The following is a 21,937-nucleotide window of genomic DNA, read 5'->3' on the forward strand; positions in this document are numbered from 1 at the left end:
GTGTTTGAGTTCCATATTTGTCATAATTTAAAATCAGAAATGAAGAATATATTATAATACTGTATATCAATATATTAGAATTTTGAGTATGCATTTGAACCATGTTCTTAAACCTGTGTTTTATTATTAGTTTTCATTTTTCCGTCTGTTGGTATTATCTGTAGCATGTCACATTAAAAGGTTAATACTGAATTTTCTTATTAAGCATTTGACTTATACAAAGAAGAGCAGAGAGTGTATGTGTTGTGTTAAGACTAATCAGCAGTCATAAGATGAGCTGTGTATCTTTCAGTTATGTGGGATTCAGGGAGATTTGGGAATGGATATTTAGGCCTTTGTTCTCTTGCCTTGTCACAGGATTCAAGAGCCATTTGTCATGGAGATCATTCGGTTCAATGCCCTGGCCTGGGCAGGACCATAGAATCTAGCACAGAGGTTGCACAGGAATGCTTCCATATGGGTCTTGAAAGTCTCCGGAGGAAACTCCACGACCTCTCTGGGCAGCCTGTTTCAGTGCTCTGTGACCCTCACAGTGAAGAAGTTTCTCCTCATGTTAAGGTGGAACCTCCTGTGCTGTAGTTTATCTCCATTACTCCTTGTCCTATCACAGGGTTCAACTGAAAAGAGCCTGTCCCTTGCCTCTTGACACCCAGCCCTTAGATATTTATAAACATTTATTAAATCCCTTCTCAGTCTTCTCTTCCCCAGACTAAAGAGCCCCAGGTCTCTCAGCCTCTCCTCATAGGGCAGTGCTCCTGTCCCTTAACCATCCTGATAGCCCCCTGTTGGACTCTCTTGAGTAGATCCCTGTCCTGCTTGTACTGGGGAGCCTGAAACTGGATTCAATATTCCAGGTGTGGCCTCAACAGGGCCAGAACCTCCCTGGAGAACCTCCCTCGATCTGCTGGACACACTCTTCTTAATGTATCCCAGGATACCACTGGCCTTCTTGGCCATAAGGGTATATTGCTGCCCCATGGATAACTTCTTATCCATCAGGACTCCCAGGTCCTTCTCTACAGGGCTCCTTTCCAGCAGATCACCTCCTAATCTGTACTAGGCAGTTTATTATTCCTTCCTGGAGCATTATCTCCTACAGTTTTGCAACAGGGACTGTTTCTGTTTCTTTGCTGTTGGGATTTGTGACAGCTGAAGTAACCTGGAAATTCTGAATTGCTGAGGAAAAAGTGTTCAGCTATTTCGGTGTAGGCAGGCTTTTAAGCTAATAGCCTGTTATTATGCATATAGTGCAGAAGCAAAATAATATTTCCTGTCTCATGTGTTTGGTCCAGTTTTAAAACTACAGTCAACCAAACAGAAAGACACAGTGGAAAAAGAAGTCTGAATTTTAACAATTAGCTCAGGTGGAATGCTTGCACCAGGCCCGGTGATCGATTCAGTTGGCATGTTGGTGTAGGCACACAAAATTTAGAGTCTGCTTTGTGTTTTTCCGACTCAGAAAGGGAAAAAAAATTCTTATCTGGTGCTCTAACCAACTGTGATGGCATGTTCTTGGCTTTGTTTGTTGTAATCTTCCTTACCACAGTTCCTGTGGTAAGGAGAGAGGCTGCTTACAAAGGGTTGCAGTAATAGGACAAGGGGCAATGGCTTCAAACTAGAGAAGAGCAGATTTAGATTGGATGTTAGGAACAGGTTCTTTATTATGAAGGTTGTGGAACACTGGAACAAGTTGCTCAGGAAGGTGATTGAGTCCTCACCCCTGGAGGTATTCAAAGTGAGGCTCAACAGGGCTCTGAGCAGCCTGATACAGTTGAGGATGTCCCTGCTTATTGCAGAGGGGGTTGAACCAGATGACCTTCAGAGGTCCCTTTCAAACTAGACCATTCTATGATTCTATGTCTGAAGACATCCTGTTTTGGGTCAAGAACCTGATCCGGAAGGCTGAGAATCTCCCACATCATCGTGTGACCCTCTGCAGGTGTGACATAGGACCTATGAAGCACAGAACTCTTCCAGTCCAGTAAATGAAAACCAGACAAGATTGTTAAAAGCATATCAAATAACAAGAATCATGTATAGACAAGTGAATAGCATTATAATAAGACCCAAATCTACTTTGCATGTACATACACAGTCAGTAGTTATGTAAAAGTAGATCCCTGAAGAGAATTGCAGTGCTTTGTCTAAAATCTTGTCAGAACGAGGGTCTTCATAGATCATCATGGTATCTCAGAGCATCTGGATAGATGTCCTGAAGTGAAGGAGGGAAAATATGGAGTGAGACTTGCCATGCAGAGTCCTTGTTAAGGTGGCAAAAGAAAGGAAAATATTGGCCTGTGTCTGGCAATAGAAGTGCTCCCACTGTAAAATTAAAGAAAACCCATGAAGGGAATAGGAGGGAGCATTATTAGGAAATTAGGAATACAAAAAAATTGCCTAAGAGGCTCAGTTAGTTTAGATTTCAATGAGACAACACCTTCTGCTTAGTGTTTTTATTATATCCTGACATGAAGGGAAATAGAAATTATTTGAAATGGAGAATGAAGATTGAAAAAACACAGCAGATCTTTGTCTCTGTGATACAAACAATTTGATTAAATGAAAAAAAAAAGATTTTAAAATAGCCTAATTATTTTCCCTGCTTCATATAGGCAGAAGGCCTCAGCAACTATGTGTTTGATTTGATTCAGTCCAACAATCCTCACTTCCCCCTGCTTTGATTCACAAAGTCTTTAACTGATCTGTCCAATAAACTGAAATGGAAAAACTGTTCAAGGGTGCTTTTTGGCACAGAAGAGTTCACTGTCTGAGCTGGGCTCTTCAGGCCTACAGTAATATGCAGATATTGACCTATCATAAAGAATTGGGAGAACAACACTTTAAACTTCTTAGCTACTGTAGGTTGTTCTGACAGAGTTTCATATTCATTCTGTCATTGAATTGACAACTGTAAATCAGGTCACCACTGGAAAACTTGCTTACCTATTTCCTGTATATCACGATATGTGAAAATCTTCTTGAAATTGTCTTTAGAAATTAAAAAAGACACTTGTCTATGGTTTCCTGGAGGTGGATCATTCAATCCAAAGTTCTTGATCACAGGATGAATGTCTTCCTAACCTTTATTTCAAAGACGCAAGCAGCCATCTACACCTTATGAAATCCAAGCCACCACTTATTCTAATAGCCATGCACATGTAGTCAATTTAATTACTCCCCACAAAATGACAAGAAGTGAATTTGTAGCAGTCAGATCCTCCCACTTAGAAGCACAATCATAGACTTGAAAGAATAGTGAAATTGCTAACTGCTATTTTTGTTCCCCAATATAAGGATACTTGTACTCCTGCTAATTATCATGTTTTGATTAAGCAGAAGTACTTTGTTCACTCTGTTCATGCACATCTTTGTAGTATATGACATTTTTCTGCAAGCAGAGAAAGTGATCATATTCCTTCATTAAATATTAGTAGCACCTACATTCCAAGTAGTTTCTAAAAAAGGCAAGTGATAGAATGAAAGGTTGCTTGAGCTATCTTTACCCTTGATTTGTCAAAAAATTATAGTATTTCTAAGAAATAGTTTCTTCTTGTTGTGAACTGGTTTTGAGAAAAGAAAAAAAAAGAGCTGGGTGAGCTTTCTGAGCATATCTTGCATAATTGTTTATACAAAAGTCATCACATTCGTTCATGTTTGCATGATTTTGGTGATAACATCATTTACATCATTACTGGTAGTTACTGCAATGGGCCAAATTATTCAGATAGGCTTTGTCCATGTCTTATCCCAAATTCATCTGTAACTCAGCCTCTGCAGAAACCAAACATTTATAGGAGGTTACATAGAGGGGAATCCTACATTTCACAGAATGCTGTTATGTAAAAACTAAATCATATTTTTTCATTTTGTATTGCTGATGATACAATACTGCAGGGGGGAGGGGCCAGCTAACACCCCATCAAACTGTGCAGTCATCCAATGAGATCTGGACAGGCTGGAAAGCTGGGTGCAGGCAAACCTTATGAAGTTCAACAAAGACAAGTGCAGGGTCCTGTATCTGGGGAGGAATAACAGCACACACCAGTACAGGTTAGGGGCTGCCCTTCTGGAAAGCTCCAAAGAGAAAGACCTTGGAGTGCTGGTGGACAGCAAGTTCTCCATGGAACAACAATTTACCAATGTGGCCAAGAGAGTCAATGGGATCCTGGGGTGTCTCAAGAAAAGTGTATCCAGCAGGTCTAGGGAAGTTCTTCTCCCCCTCTACTCTGCACTAGTGAGACAACAGCTGGAATACTGTGTCCAGGTTTGGGCTCCCCAGTTCAAGAGAGACAGGGACCTGCTGGAGAGAATCCAACGGAGAGCCACAAGGATGATTAGGGGACTTGAGCATCTCCCCTATGAAGAGAGCTGAGATCCCTGGGACTGTTTAGTCTAGAGAACAGCAGACTGAAAGGGGATCTGATCAATATCTATAAATACCTGTGGGGTGGGTGTCAAGTAGAGGGGGCCAGGCTCTTTTTGGTGGTTCACAGTGATAAGACAAGGAACAATGTCTTCAAACTTGAACATAGAAGATTTCACCTCAACATGAGAAGAAACTTCTTTACAGGGAGGATGACAGAGCAGTGGAACAGGCTCCCCAGGAGGGTTGTGGAGTCTCCTTCTCTGGAGACTTTCAAAACCCACCTGGATGCATTCCTGTGCAGACTACCCTAAATGATCCTGCTTTGGCAGGGGGGTTGGATGCGATTATCTTTTGAGATCCATTCCAACCTCTGATACACTCTGATACTGTGATCACAGAATCACAGAATTAATAAGATTGAAAAAGACCTCAAGGATCATCAAGTCCAACCTATCACCCTACACCTCATGACTACTAAACCATGTCACCAAGTGCCACGTCCAATCCCCTTCTGAACACCTCCAGAGGTGGTGACTCCACCACCTCCCTGGGCAGCACATTCCAATGGCTAAACAACTCTCTCGATGAAGAACTTTCTCCTCACCTCGAGCCTAAGCTTCCCCTGGCGCGGCTTGAGACTGTGTCCTCTTGTTCTGGTGCTGATTTCCTGGGAGAACAGACCAACCCCCTCCTGGCTACAACCTCCCTTCAGGTAGTTGTAGACAGCAATGAGGTCACCCCTGAGCCTCCTTTTCTCCAGGCTACACAATCCCAGCTCCCTCAGCCTCTCCTTGTAAGGTTTGTGTTCAAGGCCTCTCACCAGCCTCATTGCCCTTCAAGAGTCTCAATGTCCTTAAATTGAGGGTCCCAAAACTGGACACAGTACTCGAGGTGCAGCCTAACCAGTTCTGAGTACAGGGGCACAATGTGATACTGTGATTTGCCTTGATGATCTTAAAGGACTCTTCCAACCAAAGCAGTTCTATGATTATATGATTGTCTGTTCAAGATAAAGAAGAGAGGTCTATTGTTTTCTTGGCTTCATCTTGATTATGTAAGTTGTAGTCAGAACCTTATCAGAAATATATTCTGATGATTATATATTTCATTGGATCATGTCAACATGCATTTTACCATTTTACTTTCATTAATAATTACATTTTAGATGGTGTGATGCTTTTAAGACTGTCTTTAATTTTTCTTCACAAAGTTCGAGCAGAGAAAATGAAAAAATGTAAATAAATCACTATTGAATATAAGAAAGCAAAATAATGATTATTCTAAACATTTCCATTGGAGAGATAGAAATGTTTAAGAACTGCTACTCAAAACAAGGTTGGGGAGTTGGGCAGTCTGAGTCTCAGCTTGCTGGGCTTCTGTCTGTCTGCTTCTTCTTTTCTGGACAAAGATAACACACTGACCTTGGCAAGCTAAGTCTAACAGCCTCTCTGCTTCTTGACTCTCTGCCTTCTGCCACGGAGGTCTGGGAGGATTCCTTCCAGCTGTGGGGGAGGCCCCTTGGGGTAAGCAAAGGGGGCTTGTTTGTGCTTTTCTGTTGATTGTACATATTTGTAAATGTTGTGAATAGTGTATATTTGTACATATTCATTGCATTTCATCATAGATTGTAGATTTGCTTGTAAATACAGCTTTCATTTGTTTCCAGACTGAGCTAGCCTGGTTATTGTTGGTGTGAGATGGGGATTTCAGCTCTCACACTGTTAAAATTCATTATTTTTGGCACTCCAATGCGAGGAAATTGCTTGTATGATTTTTTTTTCTGCTCAGATTAGGAAGCAAAATGAAGCTGCTTTGGATTGTTTGGTATTTTATTTATTCTGTTATCAGTGTGATGATCTATAAATGGGCTTTTTCCACCATGATAGATAAGATTGAGAGCTATGTGGCATATAAACCGTTTCTTTGGGGTAAGAACAAGTTACTGAAAGTTGTTGAGTATTGTTCTGGTTTTATCAGACAAGGAAGTTATGGTACCTGAACTACAAATCTACCAGCAGAAGCATTTGAGTTTGTTATTCCTCTTGCAGAGGGTTATGTGAACCAATGGAACCCGAAATTGATTTTTATGCTAAGCTTGAATCTGGTGCGTGTTGTAATAATCATGTGGCTACTGGTAGCACTGTATCGAGAGAAACATGGAGCTACTTGCTCTAGCTGCTTGTGTAGGCGTAGAAGATAGCATAGAAAAATTCAGAGAGATTCGGAATTAGGTTCTGATTCTGATTACAGTCTCCAGGAAATCACAATTAAGTGCAGGGAAGAGAAAGCTTATGAGAAAGCTGCCGATAGCCTTGGCTCAGAGCCAACAGCAGCTGCAGGAACTCTGCCAGTAGCTCTGGGAACTTTGCCAGAACCTCAGATAACAGCCATGGCTATGCAGGCAGGCGCCATTAACGAGGCACAGTCTCTTCCTCCTTCTTCTGCTGATATGGAAGGAGCTGCAGGACAAGGTGCAGATGCTGCAGGACAGGGTGCATAAGGTGCAGAAAGAGGTCAGAATCCTTCTGTTCAGGGTCCCTCTGTTAAGAAAGATCCTTCTGATGAGGAAGACAAGGTTAGCCTTAAAAGTCTGGCAGACCTCTTGAGACCACACGTGGATGATGGAGATGTAGGACAGGATATGGGCCCTAGTAAATTAGCAACTTCTGGAAGTGCCTCTGAACTCCAGGAATTTGCATGGAGGATTGAAGCAGGAGTATGGGGACAGCGAGTAAAAGAAGATGATGACAATGATGATTGATGATGATGATTATATACAGTCAGATAACGCACCCAGACAGGAAATTAGGCATCTAAGGAAGGATTACGTCAGAGAAGACACTGAGCCAATCCTGAGTTGGCTAGGTAGGTGTTATGACATAGGAGCCCTAGCCTTCGTGGTAGGCAACAAACCAGCCTCCCAGTTGGGTACGTTCTCAAAGGATACTGGCATAGACAGGCATCTAGGCAAGTGCATTGGTAAAGTTTCTCTGTGGGGAAGTCTCCTACTGGCAGTCCTTACGAGGTACCCCAGCAGATATGATTTACCATGGAACCCTAAGCCTTTGAGCACAATAGATGAGGGAATCAAGTGCCTGAGAGACTTTGCTGTGAGAGAAGTAATGTATGGAGATCATAAGACACTGAATCCTGATGAAATTCCTGTGGAAACAGGCCTTGCCAAAAAGCTCATTAAGCTTGCTCCTCCTAATTATGCTACCATTCTGGCAAGCAGAATTGTGGCAAGAAATTATGGTGGAGTGCCTCCTACTCTTGGCCATTCCACTGACCAAATGAGGCAATTGGAGGATAGTCTTGCACACACTTCTTTGGTTTCAGCCATTGAAACTCTGTCCGGAGAGATAAAGAATTGCATGAAAGAGCTGAAGGAGTAATTTAAAACCTCCATATCCAGCTTGATGAAGGGGGATGATTCTGAGTCCTCTTTCTCCAGATGGATACAAGTTTCAGCTCTCAGGAAGAGACATCCTCCAACATGGCCATTCCAGAATAGGTCAAACCAAAACAGACAGCAGAGGCAATCATGTGGCAGTATTTGGATAACTCTGCGTGATCAGTTTGGTGAGAACATGAACAGATGGGATGGTCAACCAACTTCTGATCTTTTCAGGAGGTTACGGGAGCTGCAGAGCGGCAGATCCTGAGGTAACAATACCAGAAGGGTAGCTGTCACTTCTTCAGTTTCCAATAACAACTCTGCTAGCTACAACAGTGATCCTAATTCTGGTGCTGGACGTTGTGCCAGCTGTACATGTGAAGGTAATCCCCACAATTAGGGGTGCCCTGCCTTCCGCCAGGGGAAAGTAAGGGATAAGGGGGAATAACAAAATCTATTGGGATGTGTACATCCAGTGGCCTGGGACTTCAAAATTTCAGAAGTACAGGGCCTTGGTTAACACAGGAGCTAAGTGCACCCTAATGCCATCAAATTATCAAGGGGAAGAATCCGTAACTATTCAGGGAGTCACTGGTGGAACTCAATAGTTGTTAAAGATAGAGGTTGATATAAGTTTAACTGGGAAACAGTGGAAGAAACATATTATTGTAACAGGACCTAATGCACCTTGTATTTCGCGAATCAATTTTCTGAGAGAAGAGCATTTCAAAGACCCTAAGGTTTACAAATGGGCTTTTGGAATAGCAACTGTGGAAATTGGTGGAGGAAAATTGAAATTGCCTATTAGAGATGAGCTTTCAGATAAATCTGCAGTTGTGGGACATCATGAGATAGAGGATGTGAAGTTTTCAGTTGCTTCTCAATCTGTACATCACAGACAATACAGAACCAACCGTGACTCTTTGGTGCCCATTCAAAACTTGATTCATCAGTTGGAGAGTCAGAGAGTCATCAGCAAAACTCATTCACCTTTCAAAAGTCCAATCTGGCCTGTGAGAAAGCAGAATGGAGAGTGGCGTCTGACAGTTGGATTCCGTGTCTTGAATGAAGTAACTCCACCCATGAGTGCAGCTGTACCTGACACGATGGAACTCTAATATGAGCTGCAATCCAAGGAGGCCAAATGGTATGCTACCATAGACATTGCTAATGCTTTCTTCTCTATTCCCATAGCAGAGGAATGCAGGCCTCGATTTCCCTTTATCTGGAGGGGGAATACAGTACGCATTCAAGTGTTTGCCCCAGGGGTGGATTCACAGTTCAACCATCTGCCATGCAGTGATCCATGATGCTTTGGAGAAAGGTGGAGCTCCAGAACACATTCAGTTCATCGATGACGTCATCGTCTGGGGTGAGACTGCTGAAGAAGTCTTCGAGAAAGGTAACAAAATCATTGACATTCTCTTGCAAGCTGGTTTCGCTATCAAGCGAGACAAGGTGAAAGGACCTGCCAGAGAAATCCAGTTTCTGGGAGTGCGGTGGCAAGATGGTCGCCGTCACATCCCAATGGATGTGATAAACAGAGTCTCCACCATGGCAAATCCCATTCATAAGAAAGAAACTCTATGTTTCATAGGCACCGTGGGATTTTGGAGGCTGCACATTCCTGGGTACAGTCAGATTGTGAAACCTCTTTATGATGTGACTCAAAAGAGAAACAATTTCCAGTGGGGTCCTGAGCAACAAGCAGCCTTTCACCAGATAAAGCGAGAGGTAGTCCAAGCGAGGGGTTCTGGGACCTGTCTGAACTGATGCAGACATTAAGAATATTCTGTACATGGCCACAAGTGACAATGGTCCAACCTGGTGCTTATGGCAAAGAGCTCCAGGTGAGACATGAGGATGCCTTCTTGGTTTCTGGTGTCATGGTTACAGAGGCTCAGAAGGAAACTACACTCCAACACAGAAAGAGATTTTAGCTGCTTATGAAGAACTAAAAGCTGCTTCTAAAGTGATTGAAACTGAATCACAACTTCTTCTAGCTCCTAGATTGCCATTTCTGAATTGGATGTTCAAAGGCAAAGGTTCTTCACCACACCATGAAACATATGCTACCTCATCTAAGTGGATGGTTTTGATAACACAGAGAGCTTGAATGGGAAATCTTGAAAGACCTGATTTGGTGGAGGTGATCACAAGTTGGCCAGAAGGCACAAGCTGTACAAAACCTCCTGAGAAGAGAGTAACTCATGCTGAGGAACCTCCTCCTTACAGTGATCTATCTGATGATGACAAGAGATATGCTTTGGTTCCTGTCATCTTGTTGGTAACAAGCGAAGATGGAAGTCTGCAGTGTGGAGTCCAATGCGCAGAGTTGCAGAAGCAAGAGATGGAGAAGGAGAATCCAGTCAATTTGCAGAGGTAAAAGCTGTCCAGTTAGCTCTTAACGTAGCTGTACGTGAGAGATGGTCAAAGCTTTAACTCTACACCAACTCGTGGATGGTAGCCAATGGCTATCATGTATGGCAAAGAAAAGGAAAGCCGATCTGGGCTGCAGATCTCTCGCAGGACATTGCTGCTCCCATTGAGAGAATCCCAGTGAAAGTTAGACACATTGATGCTCACAATCCTAAGAGCAAAGCTACTGAGGAACAACAACACAAGCATCAGGCAGATTTAGGTGCAAGAGTTTCCCAAATAGACACAAACTCTGATTTTGATCTTGACTGGAAACACCAAGGCGAGCTGTTCTTGGATTGGTGGGTCCATGACTCATCAGGGCATCAAGGCAGAGATGCAACCTACCAATGGGCTCCTGACAGATCCATTGATATTTCACGCATGTCATCCATGACTGTCACATTTGTGCTGCTATTAAGCAGGCAAAGTGAATCAAGCCCTTATGGTATGGTGACCGATGGTCCAAGTACAAGTATGGTGAAGCCTGGCAGATTGACTACATCACTCTACCCGTTCTCGATCTGGTAAGCAATTTGTGCTGACTATGGTAGAGGGGAGTACTGGATGGTTGGAAACTTACCCAGTTCCTCATGCAACTGCACATAACACCATTCTTAGTCTGGAAAGACAAATCCTGTGGAGACACGGAACTTCAGAGAGAAATGAGTCAGACAACGAAACTCATTTTGAGAACAATCTCATAAAAATCTGGGCTAAAGAGCACGGCATTGAGTGGACATTCCACATTCCCTACTATGTACCAGGTGCTGAAAATATCGAACGCTACAACGGTTTGCTGAAAACCACTCTCAAAGCCATGGGGGGGTGGACCTTTGACAAAATGGGAGAAGCATTTAGCACAAGCAACTTGGTTGGTGAATAGTAGAGGTTCAGTAAATTGAGCTGGGCCTGCTCAGTCAGATTTGTTACAAAAGGAAAGGGTTATAAAGTTCATGTTACCAGAGAGAAGAATCTGTTAGGCAAAACTCTTTGGGTATTTTGTCCTTCAGGAAAGGCCAAACCTGTCGGAGGGGTGGTTTCTGCTGAAGGTCCTGGGCACACCTATTGGGTGATGCAAGACAATGGTGGAATTCAATGTGTCCCACAGAGAAATCTAACTTTGGCTGAAAGAGTCTAAATTCAGAGTGTTGTGCAGATGCGACATCGCATCCAAGAGGAGAATCCATGAGATCTGTGATGCACAAACCCTACGAACCCTGAGAGCCCAGAGTCACCTAAGGATCCCTGTTCCTTCTTCGCTCCATCTAAGAGAGAACAAGCTGTTTTCTGTTTTTCCTGTGATTCAAACTTTTAAATCACCTACATCTGAGATAGCCAGAATGGACTATGATCTTTATTCACTCGTTGTTGTAGATACTGTTTTAGGTTAGATGGATAGTAGTAGAAGCCAATGGAATTGTTTAGAAGGGATGGATTGTGATGTTTAAGACTGTCTTTTTAATACACGTAAGTGATTGGGAAATAAAATATTTCAAATATTAATTAAAAAAATGCATAGATAATAGTAGTATGAAATAGCCTATGTTTTTTTAGCTGCGTTTGCTCTCTCCCCTATAAAATTTTTTTTCAGAGGGACCTTGACAGGCTGGAGAGATGGGTACAAGCCAACCTCATGAGGTTCAACAACACAAAGTGCAAGGTCCTGCATCTGGGTCGAGGCAATCCCAAGCACAAATCCAGGCTGGGCAGTAACTGGCTGGAAAGTAGCCCTGAGGAGAGGGACTTGGAGGTGCAGGTGGATGAGAAGCTCAACATGAGCTGTCAATGTGCACTTGCATCCCAGAAAGCCAACCAGATCCTGGGCTGCATCAAGAGAAGTGTGGCCAACAGGGCAAGGGAGGTGATTCTCCCCCTTTACTCATCTTTGGTGAGACCCCACCTGGAGTACTGCATCCAGTTCTGGAAGCCCTGTTACAAGAGGGATATGGACGTGCTGGAACATGTCCAGAGAAGGGCCAGCAGGATGATCAGAGGGCTGGAGCACCTCTCCTATGAAGACAGGCTGAACGAGTTAGGGCTGTTCAGTCTGCAGAAGAGAAGGCTCCAAGGTGACCTTCTCGTGGCCTTTCAATATGTGAAGGGGGCCTACAAGAAAGCTGGGGAGGGACTTTTTAGGATGTTAGGTAGTGATAGGACTAGGGGGAATGGAATGAAGCTGGAAGTGGGGAAATTCAGGCTGGACATGAGGAAGTTCTTCCCCATGAGAGTGGTGAGAGCCTGGAGTGGGTTGTCCAGGGAGGTGGTTGAGGCCCCATCCCTGGAGGTGTTTAAGGCCAGGCTGGATGAGGCTCTGGGCAGCCTGATGTAGTGTGAGGTGTCCCTGGCTGTGGCAGGGGTATTGAAACTAGATGATTGTTGTCATCTCTTGAGACCCTGGTTGATTCTATGATTCTATGATAACATTTGTATTAGATTTATTTTTTGTTTAATTTTCAATGTACTCCTGCATCTAAGTTTCTTCAGAATTAAGTAAATCGTTCTACACATTGCAGGTTCTTCACATAAGGATTAATTTATGATACTCTCTTCTATTGTATTCAGATTGAAGTTGTTAACATTCACATATAATATTTTGATGTATTTTTACTGTATGAAAACTGATTACAGAGAACTTAATATATATAAGGTGCTGTATAATAAAAAAATATAGCAATGAGTTTGCCATGCTGGCCACTTTGGTCTTATATTTTCCATTCTTTACCTGAAAAGGGAATCTTCTCTTGAGTTTTCTCTTGTACATTGAGCTTTTTCCCCTTGATGAGTACATTTAGATGAAAATCTCTACCATGGTAGAACTTGAAATAAATCACTTCTAATTTTGGTTCTTCTTCAAATCTACCTATATTATTGTCTACTTTTCCAACTTTTGTTAGTAAATATCTATGAGAATGTCAAGGGAAAAGACAAATCAGATTTAACTGATACAAAGTTCAATTCACTCAGGCTTCTGTTCACCTTTTAAAGCACAGGCCATGATTCTTTTTAGTGCCTACCATCAACAAAGCAAGATGAAGTTCCTTATGTTTCCCTCACTTTTCAACAGATTACAAAAGGATACTTCAGTAATGAAACTGGAAGCTGATATTTCAAAACATGCTTCTACATACATAGAGAAGTGGAAAAAGGGAAAGGGAAGGTTTGGGAAGGGAAGGTTTGGGAAGGGAAGGTTTGGGAAGGTTTGGGAAGGGAAGGGAAGGTTTGGGAAGGAAAGGGAAGGTTTGGGAAGGTTTGGGAAGGTTTGGGAAGGTTTGGGAAGGGAAGGTTTGGGAAGGGAAGGGAAGGTTTGGGAAGGGAAGGTTTGGGAAGGGAAGGGAAGGTTTGGGAAGGGAAGGGAAGGTTTGGGAAGGGAAGGTTTGGGAAGGGAAGGTTTGGGAAGGGAAGGGAAGGTTTGGGAAGGGAAGGTTTGGGAAGGGAAGAGAAGGTTTGGGAAGGGAAGGTTTGGGAAGGGAAGGGAAGGTATGGGAAGGGAAGGTTTGGGAAGGGAAGGTTTGGGAAAAGAAGGTTTGGGAAGGTTTGGGAAGGTTGGGAAGGCTTGGGAAGGGAAGGGAAGGGAAGGGAAGGGAAGGGAAGGGAAGGGAAGGGAAGGGAAGGGAAGGGAAGGGAAGGGAAGGGAAGGGAAGGGAAGGGAAGGGAAGGGAAGGGAAGGGAAGGGAAGGGAAGGGAAGGGAAGGGAAGGGAAGGGAAGGGAAGGGAAGGGAAGGGAAGGGAAGGGAAGGGAAGGGAAGGGAAGGGAAGGGAAGGTTTGGGAAGGGAAGGTTTGGGAAGGTTTGGGAAGGGAAGGTTTGGGAAGGGAAGGTTTGGGAAGGGAAGGGAAGGGAAGGTTTGGGAAGGGAAGGGAAGGTTTGGGAAGGTTTGGGAAGGTTTGGGAAGGTTTGGGAAGGTTTGGGAAGGTTTGGGAAGGGAAGGGAAGGGAAGGGAAGGTTTGGGAAGGGAAGGGAAGGGAAGGTTTGGGAAGGGAAGGGAAGGGAAGGTTTGGGAAGGGAAGGGAAGGGAAGGTTGGGAAGGGAAGGTTTGGGAAGGGAAGGGAAGGGAAGGGAAGGGAAGGGAAGGGAAGGGAAGGAGGGGGAAGGGAAGGGAAGGGAGGTGGGGAGGGAAGGAATAGGGAGGGAAGGAGAGGGATGGGTGGTATGGGTGAGAAGGGGTGGGAGGTGGGAAGGGTGATATGGGTTGGGTTGGGAGGGGGAAGGGTTGGGAAGGGATGGGTTGGGATTGGGTTAGGTGAGGGGGGATGGTGGGTATGGTATAGGGTAGGGTAGGGGTTGGGTTGGGTTGGGATGGTTGGGGTGGGTTGGGTTGGGTGGGTTGGGTAGGAGGGTGGGTTGGGGGTTGGTTGGGGGGGAGGTTTGGTGGTTGGGGTTGGGTTGGGGTTGGGAGGGGGTTGGTTGGGGTTGGGGGGGTTGGGGGGTTGGGGGGGGGGTTGGGGGGGGGGGGGGTGGGGGGGGGTAGGGGGTGGGTTGGGTGGTTGGGTGGTTGTGGTGGGGATGGGGGTGGGTGGGTTGGTGGGGGTTGGGGGTGGTTGGGTTGTTTGGGTGGTTGGTGAGGGTTGGGATGGGTGGTGTTGGGAGGGTGGGTTGGGTTGGGTGGGGGTTTGGTGGAAGGGAAGGTGCGGTGCAGGTTTGGAAGGGGACGGTTGTTGGGAAGGTTTGGGGGAAGGTTGAGGTTTGGAAGGGAAGGGAAGGGAAGGTTGTGGGAAGGGAAGAGTGAAGGGTTGGTGAAGGGAAAGGATTGGGAGGGAAGGTTTGGGAAGGGTAAGGTGTTGGAAGGGACGGTTTGGGAAGTTGGAAGGGAAGGGAAGGGAAGGGGGAAGGGAAGGGAAGGGAAGGGAAGGGAAGGGAAGGGAAGGGAAGGGAAGGGAAGGGAAGGGAAGGGAAGGGAAGGGCAGGGAAGGGAAGGTTTTGGGACGGGAAGGTTGTAGGGAAGTGGAAGGTTTGAAGGGAAGGGCAAGGAATGGAAGGTGTATTAGGGAAGGGAAGGGACGTTTGGTAAGGGAAGGGAAGTGGCAGGGAAGGGAAGGGAAAGGGAAGGGAAGGGAACGGGAAAGGGAAGGTTTGGGGGAGGTGTTGGGAAGGGGTGGGAAGGGAAGGTTGGTGGAAGGTTTGGGAAGGTTGTGGGAAGGGGTTTGGGAAGGATTGGGAAGTGTTATTTGGGGTGGGGACGGAAGGTTTGGGAAGGGAAAGGGAAGGTGGTTTGTGGAAGGGGAAGGTTTGGGGAAGGGAAGAGAAGGTTTGGGAAGGGAAGGTTTGGGAAGGGAAGGGAAGGTATGGGAAGGGAAGGTTTGGGAAGGGAAGGTTTGGGAAAAGAAGGTTTGGGAAGGTTTGGGAAGGTTTGGGAAGGCTTGGGAAGGGAAGGAAGGGAAGGGAAGGGAAGGGAAGGGAAGGGAAGGGAAGGGAAGGGAAGGGAAGGGAAGGGAAGGGAAGGGAAGGGAAGGGAAGGGAAGGGAAGGGAAGGGAAGGGAAGGGAAGGGAAGGGAAGGGAAGGGAAGGGAAGGGAAGGTTATGTTTGGGAAGGGAAGGTTTGGGAAGGGAAGGGAAGGGAAGGTTTGGGAAGGGAAGGGAAGGTTTGGGAAGGGAAGGGAAGGGAAGGGAAGGGAAGGGAAGGGAAGGGAAGGGAAGGGAAGGGAAGGGAAGGGAAGGTTTGAGAAGGTTTGGGAAGGTTTGGGAAGGGAAGGTTTGGGAAGGGAAGGTTTGGGAAGGGAAGGGAAGGAAGGGAAGGGAAGGGAAGGGAAGGGAAGGGAAAGGGAAGGGAAGGGAAGGAAGGGAAGGGAAGGGAAGGAAGGAAGGGAAGGGAAGAGGAAAGGGAAGGAAAGGAAAGGAAAGGAAAGGAAAGGAAAGGAAAGGAAAGGAAAGGAAAGGAAAGGAAAAGGAAAGGAAAGGAAAGGAAAGGAAAGGAAAGGAAAGGAAAGGAAAGGAAAGGAAAGGAAAGGAAAGGAAAGGAAAGGAAGGAAAGGAAAGGAAAGGAAAGGAAAGGAAGGAAAGGAAAGGAAAGGAAAGGAAAGGAAAGGAAAGGAAAGGAAAGGAAAGGAAAGGAAAGGAAAGGAAAGGAAAGGAAGGAAAGGAAAGGAAAGGAAAGGAAAGGAAAGGAAAGGAAAGGAAAGGAAAGGAAAGGAAAGGAAAGGAAAGGAAAGGAAAGGAAAGGAAAGGAAAGGAAAGGAAAGGAAAGGAAAGGAAAGGAAAGGAAAGGAAAGGAAAGGAAAGGAAAGGAAAGGAAAGGAAAGGAAAGGAAAAGAAACAAGGAAAGTGCAATGGACCATCCATTTGCCCATTTGGAATCCTATGAGTGCATTTCAGATCACCAAGAAAGCTGCCTTGTGAGTATCCTATTCTGAAAATCGATCAGGCTCTTTAAGCAGCTGTGTCTTACCAGTCTTTCCCTACAGAGCACAGACCTGAAACATTAGGTAGATCATTAAGAGGAAGAAACTTAATTTGAAAGCAACCTTGTTTAAGACAGATCTATAATGGAATTAAAGAGGAGTACTGTGTTGGGATGAGAACCAAAGAGAAAGCTCAGGACACTGAGGGACCTCTTAGTTTTATTGCTGCAGCCAGATACAGATATGGTATGGTCTGTAGCATCCAGAGCCTAAGTTAAATTAATATGTCAAGAGTATGACAAGGAAGATGACTCAGTTAAAAACTAAATCAGATTGCATGGGACTTGCTGTACCTAAATTCAAATCTTTATTCCACTGAAACAAGCCTGAGCAGGTAATTTAGGCCCTGATCCCCTCCAGGTAATTAGGTGCCATTTTTCATTGATGGTATCAGGATTAAGCACAGAGGTTTATTCAAGGATTTGGATATAATCTCATTATGTTTCTGCTTTCTACTGGAAATATGAGCAGTACTTATTTCAGAAGGACAAAATGAACTATAAATTATGAGTTCTCTGATCTTTTGTTTTCAGACCTGGAGAATAGAAGTATCTTGCTGTATTTCTATTTGAATTTTTACTTCTTGAAATGGTGAATTATCTTCTGAACTCTCAATTATTTGTTTTTATATGCCACTGAAGATGCAGGAACCTCTGAAATAGAACACAGTAGTAGGTTAAAAGCATGTCATAACACTGAAAAAAAACTAAATAAAGGGGAGGAATAATTTCATCTTCCATTGAAATTAATGAGAGCTGGAATGCACAACAGCAATATACACTTAAATTTTACAAATCTATTGGAAAATAACATTACAGAATCTTTTCTGAGGTCTTGGCCCCATATGACTTTTGTTTAATATCTGGGAATATGTTTATGGTAACTGAATTGCTACAATGAAAACTGAAAGACAGAAATCGTGTTTCTCATCGTGCAACTGAATGTATAATGAATTCCTTTCACAATAAGCACTTAACATGGCTAATATTTTGTCTTTTCTCAGATAATTTTAACTTTTCCAAGGCCCACATGTAGCTTTTTATAAGAATATGGCTACTAGAGTGGTACTATTTACATTACTGCATTACTTACCTGATTCTATTTCATAGAAACAGCTGAGATGTTCAAATGTGTGGTTGTGTGGTTACTGAAGGAAGAGTTTATCTCTAGGGGTTTAAAAAGGCAGCAGGTATTGTTTGTTGGTTTGGTTGTTTTTTTCTTCTTCTCTGTTCTGCAAACTATCTTCAAGATTCTTCTGCCTGGATTGATGTTGTCACTTGTACAGGCAGGAGCTTGCAACTTGTGCTGCTACTGTAAAACTGAGTAAAACCTGAAGACCTGACAAAGCTAAACAAATGAGAGCATAATGCTAAACAGTTTTATATTGAGAAATAAAATGAAACAGCACTAGAAAGAATAATCTGAAGTATTCTCCTCTGTTGTTCAATGTAGAATTTAACATTACACAAAAGTGGAAATTGAATTTTTAAGTGTCCTAGCTACAAGTCTAGTACTAATTTTCCTATTTGCCATAGTCTAAAGGGTATATGTGTATTTACTAATAAGGCAATCAAATCTGTATTTCTGCTATTCTAAGCCATTCATCATTTATGTCATGTGTGCACATTTCATAGGAAGGCAACCTCCGTGACTAAGTGTCCTTGTCTTCAAAATGCTGATAGTAATGCTTGACCAAATTAGAAAACACTCATACTCCAGGAAGATAGTTATATGCTAAGGAAAACTGTAAAGCTAATATATTTTGATGAGCAATCCATATAACATGCGTATTTTGATGTCAAATAGAAAGAATTTCTGTAGCAATTTGTATAGGTTTAAGTCCCTGTTCATCCACTCTTTTTGTTTAAATATTCCATGCTGTAAATATAAACAACACTTATTCAGCCAAAGATGTGATTGTCCTGCATTCAGCACTAGATTAAAATGCATATGTACCATATAATGAAATTACACTAAAATCTCGGTCTAATGTCATCTCTGGCACAGAAGGAGAAAAAAAGAAGCAGATCTTTCACGAGAAGCTGACTGAGCTTGGACTTACTTTTGATAGTTTGGCACCTCCTTAGTCAAACAAAATGTTTCTGAGGTCATCTAAATATGTGAGAATCTGATTGGTTTTAACTGTGACTGCTATTATATAACAGAGAGTTGAAGACATAGTATTTATTTAGAAGACATCTAAGCAGAATTAACAGATGGAAGAAAAAAGTAGCTGACCTGTATTTCAAGGACTGGAACTTGTCTGTAATGAAGACAAAAAAGCCATTCCAACTTCCCCCTAAATTGTGTATCATCCAGTTCTATATGTCATGACAGGTACCTGCTCATAGCTGAAAAAGCGCTTTGATATATTTTTTATGAATCAAGCTTCTCCAGTGCTAAGATAATTGATTGCAACAAAATCTTGCATTCATTATTGTACCTCTGTCTCCAGAATGATGTCCTGTAAAAACAAGAAGCTCAAGAAAGAGAATGTATTCACTTGATTCACCAGACGACAAAAGTCTTAAGGAAGACTGTTCTTCTTTACTTTAGTAATGCTGCAAAAAATAGTCAAACTATCAATAACAAATTCTTAAAATATATTTTGATTTTTTTTCTTGGTTGAAATGAGGTAGTGAGCAAAGAAGTAAGGACAAGCAAACAAATAAAGAAAAGGTTTCATTCCAGAAATTTTTATCTACTCTTTTTTAATAAAAAAGAAATCCATATTTTATATGAAATAATATTAGTAATAATAAAAAAGAATAATTCTTTTTATAAAATGAATTTTTGTAAATATTATATATATCCAGGTCAGATATTCAGATATGCACATATTACACATTTCAATTATACAGAATATTTTATTTAATTTAACTGTCTGGAAACGAATTTAAATAAAATGAATAAACTTGTGGCAGTTTGAAATTCATCCCCAACTAAATTAAGAGAATTCCCCCAAGCCAAATTTCCTGACCAGCTCAGTTGGAAGCAAATGAAGATATATTTACAAGCACACTAAAGTCTAAAAACATGAAATGCAATGAATAAGTATAAAATATACAATATTTGCATATATTTACAATTTATAAACACAAGAACACCCCTGGACAAAACCAGGGAGCTACAAAAGGCTACCAATAGGGGTCCAGGAGGGCTGGACCTACTTCAAAAAGGAACTCTTCAAGGTGCAGGAACAGGCTGTGTCCATGTGTCAGAAGAGGAGCCAACAAGGGAGACAGCTGGACTGGATGGGCAAGGAGCTTCTAAAGGAATTAAAGGGGAAAAAAAGTGTTTATCACCTTTGGAAAGAAGGGGAGCTCAGGAAGAGCTTAAGGATGTTGTTAGGTCTTGCAGGAGAAAAATTAGAGAGGCAAAAGACCATTTAGAACTTAGACTGGCCACTGCTGTAAAAGAGAATAAAAAATATTTCCATAAATATATTAATGGCAAAAGAAGAGGCAAGAACAACCTCCACTCTTTATTGGATGTGAAGTGGAATATAGTAGCAAAAGATGAGAAAAAGGCAGGGGTACTTAAGACCTTCTTTGCCTCAATCTTCAATAGTGGCACAGGTTGTCTTCAGGACAACTGGCCTTCTGAACTGGCAGATGAAGCTAGGGACCAGTACAGTCCCCCTGTAATGAGGAGAAAGCAGTAAGGGACCTGCTGACCCACTTGGATCCTCACAAGTCCATGGGACCAGATGGAATCCATCCTAGCGTGGTGAGAGAGATGGCAGATGAGCTGGCCAAGCCTCTCTCCATCATTTATCAGCAGTCCTGGCTTACTGGAGAGGTCCCTGATGACTGGAAGCTGTCCAATGAGATGCCTATCAACAGGAAGGGCTGGAAAGAAGAACCAGGAAATTACAGACCTGTCAGCCTGACCACAGTGCCAGACAAGGTTATGGAACAGGTCATATTGAGTGCAATTGCACAGGACCTACAGGACGGTCAAGGGATCAGGCACAGCCAACATGGACTTAGGCGGGGCAGGTCCTTCCTGACCAACCGGATCTTATGATCAGGTTACCCACCTGGTGGATGTGGGGAAGGCTGTGGATGTAGTCGACCTGGACTTCAGCAAAGCCTTTGACACCGTCTGCTACAAGAAGCTCCTGGCAAAGCTGGCAGCTCATGGTTTGGACAGATTCACTCTGAAATGGGTCAAGAACTGGCTGGAGGGCCGGGCCCAGAGAGTGATGGTGAATGGTGCCACATCCAGTTGGTGTCCCCCAGGGATCAGTGTTGGACCCCATTGTTCAATATCTTTATTGATGATCTGGACAAGAGAATTGAGTTCATCATCACTAGGTTTGCAGATGACACCAAGTTAGGAGCAGGTGTCAATCTGCTGGAGGGTAGGAGGGCTCTGCAGAGGGACCTTGACAAGCTGATGGGTGGGCAGAGGCCAGTGGGATGAGATAACAAGGTTAAGTGCAGGGTTTTACACCTTGGCCACACAACCCCAAGCAGAGATACAAAGTGGAGACAGAGTGACTGGAGAACAGCCAGGCAGAAAGGGACCTGGGAGTGCTGGTTGATAGTAGGCTGAACATGAGCCAGCACTGTGCCCAGGCAGCCAGGAGAACCAATGGCATCCTGGCCTGAATCAGACCAGCAGATCAAGGGAGGTTATTCTTCCCCTGTACTCAGCACTGGTCAGGTCACACCTTGAGTACTATGTCCATTTCTGGCCCCCTCAGTTCAAGAAAGGTGTTGAGGCACTGGAACACATCCAGCGAAGGGCAACAAAGCTGGTGAGGGACCTGGAACACAAACCCTATGAGGAGAGGCAGAGGGAACTGGGCTTGTTTATCCTGGAGAAGAGGAGGCTCAGGGGTGACCTCATTGCTGTCTACAACTACCTGAAGGGAGGTTGTATCCAGGTGGAAGTCAGTCTCTTCTCCCAGGCAATCAGCAGCAGAACAAAAGGACACAGTCTCAAGTTGTGCCAGGAGAGGTATATGCTGGATATTAGGAGGAAGTTCTTCACAGAGAGAGTGACTGCTCATTGGAATGGGCTGCCCAGGGAGGTGGTGAAGTCACGGTCCCTGAAGGTATTCAAGAAAAGACTGAATGGGGCACTTAATGGCATGGTCTATTTTATTGGATAGAGCTGGGTGATCAGTTGGACTGGATGATCTTGGAGGTCTCTTCCAACATGGTTGATTCTATGATTCTATAATTCTAAGTGCAGAGTCCTGCATCTGGGAAGGAATGATAAACTGCACCTGTACAGACTGGGAGTTGATCCGCTAGAGAGGAGCCCCGTGGAGAGGGACCTGGGAGTCCTAATAGACAAGAAGTTATCCATATGACAGCTATGTGCCCTTGTAACCAAGAAGGCCATT

Source organism: Indicator indicator, chromosome Z, assembly GCF_027791375.1.
Source record: "Indicator indicator isolate 239-I01 chromosome Z, UM_Iind_1.1, whole genome shotgun sequence".
NCBI classification, from domain to species: Eukaryota; Metazoa; Chordata; class Aves; order Piciformes; family Indicatoridae; genus Indicator; species Indicator indicator.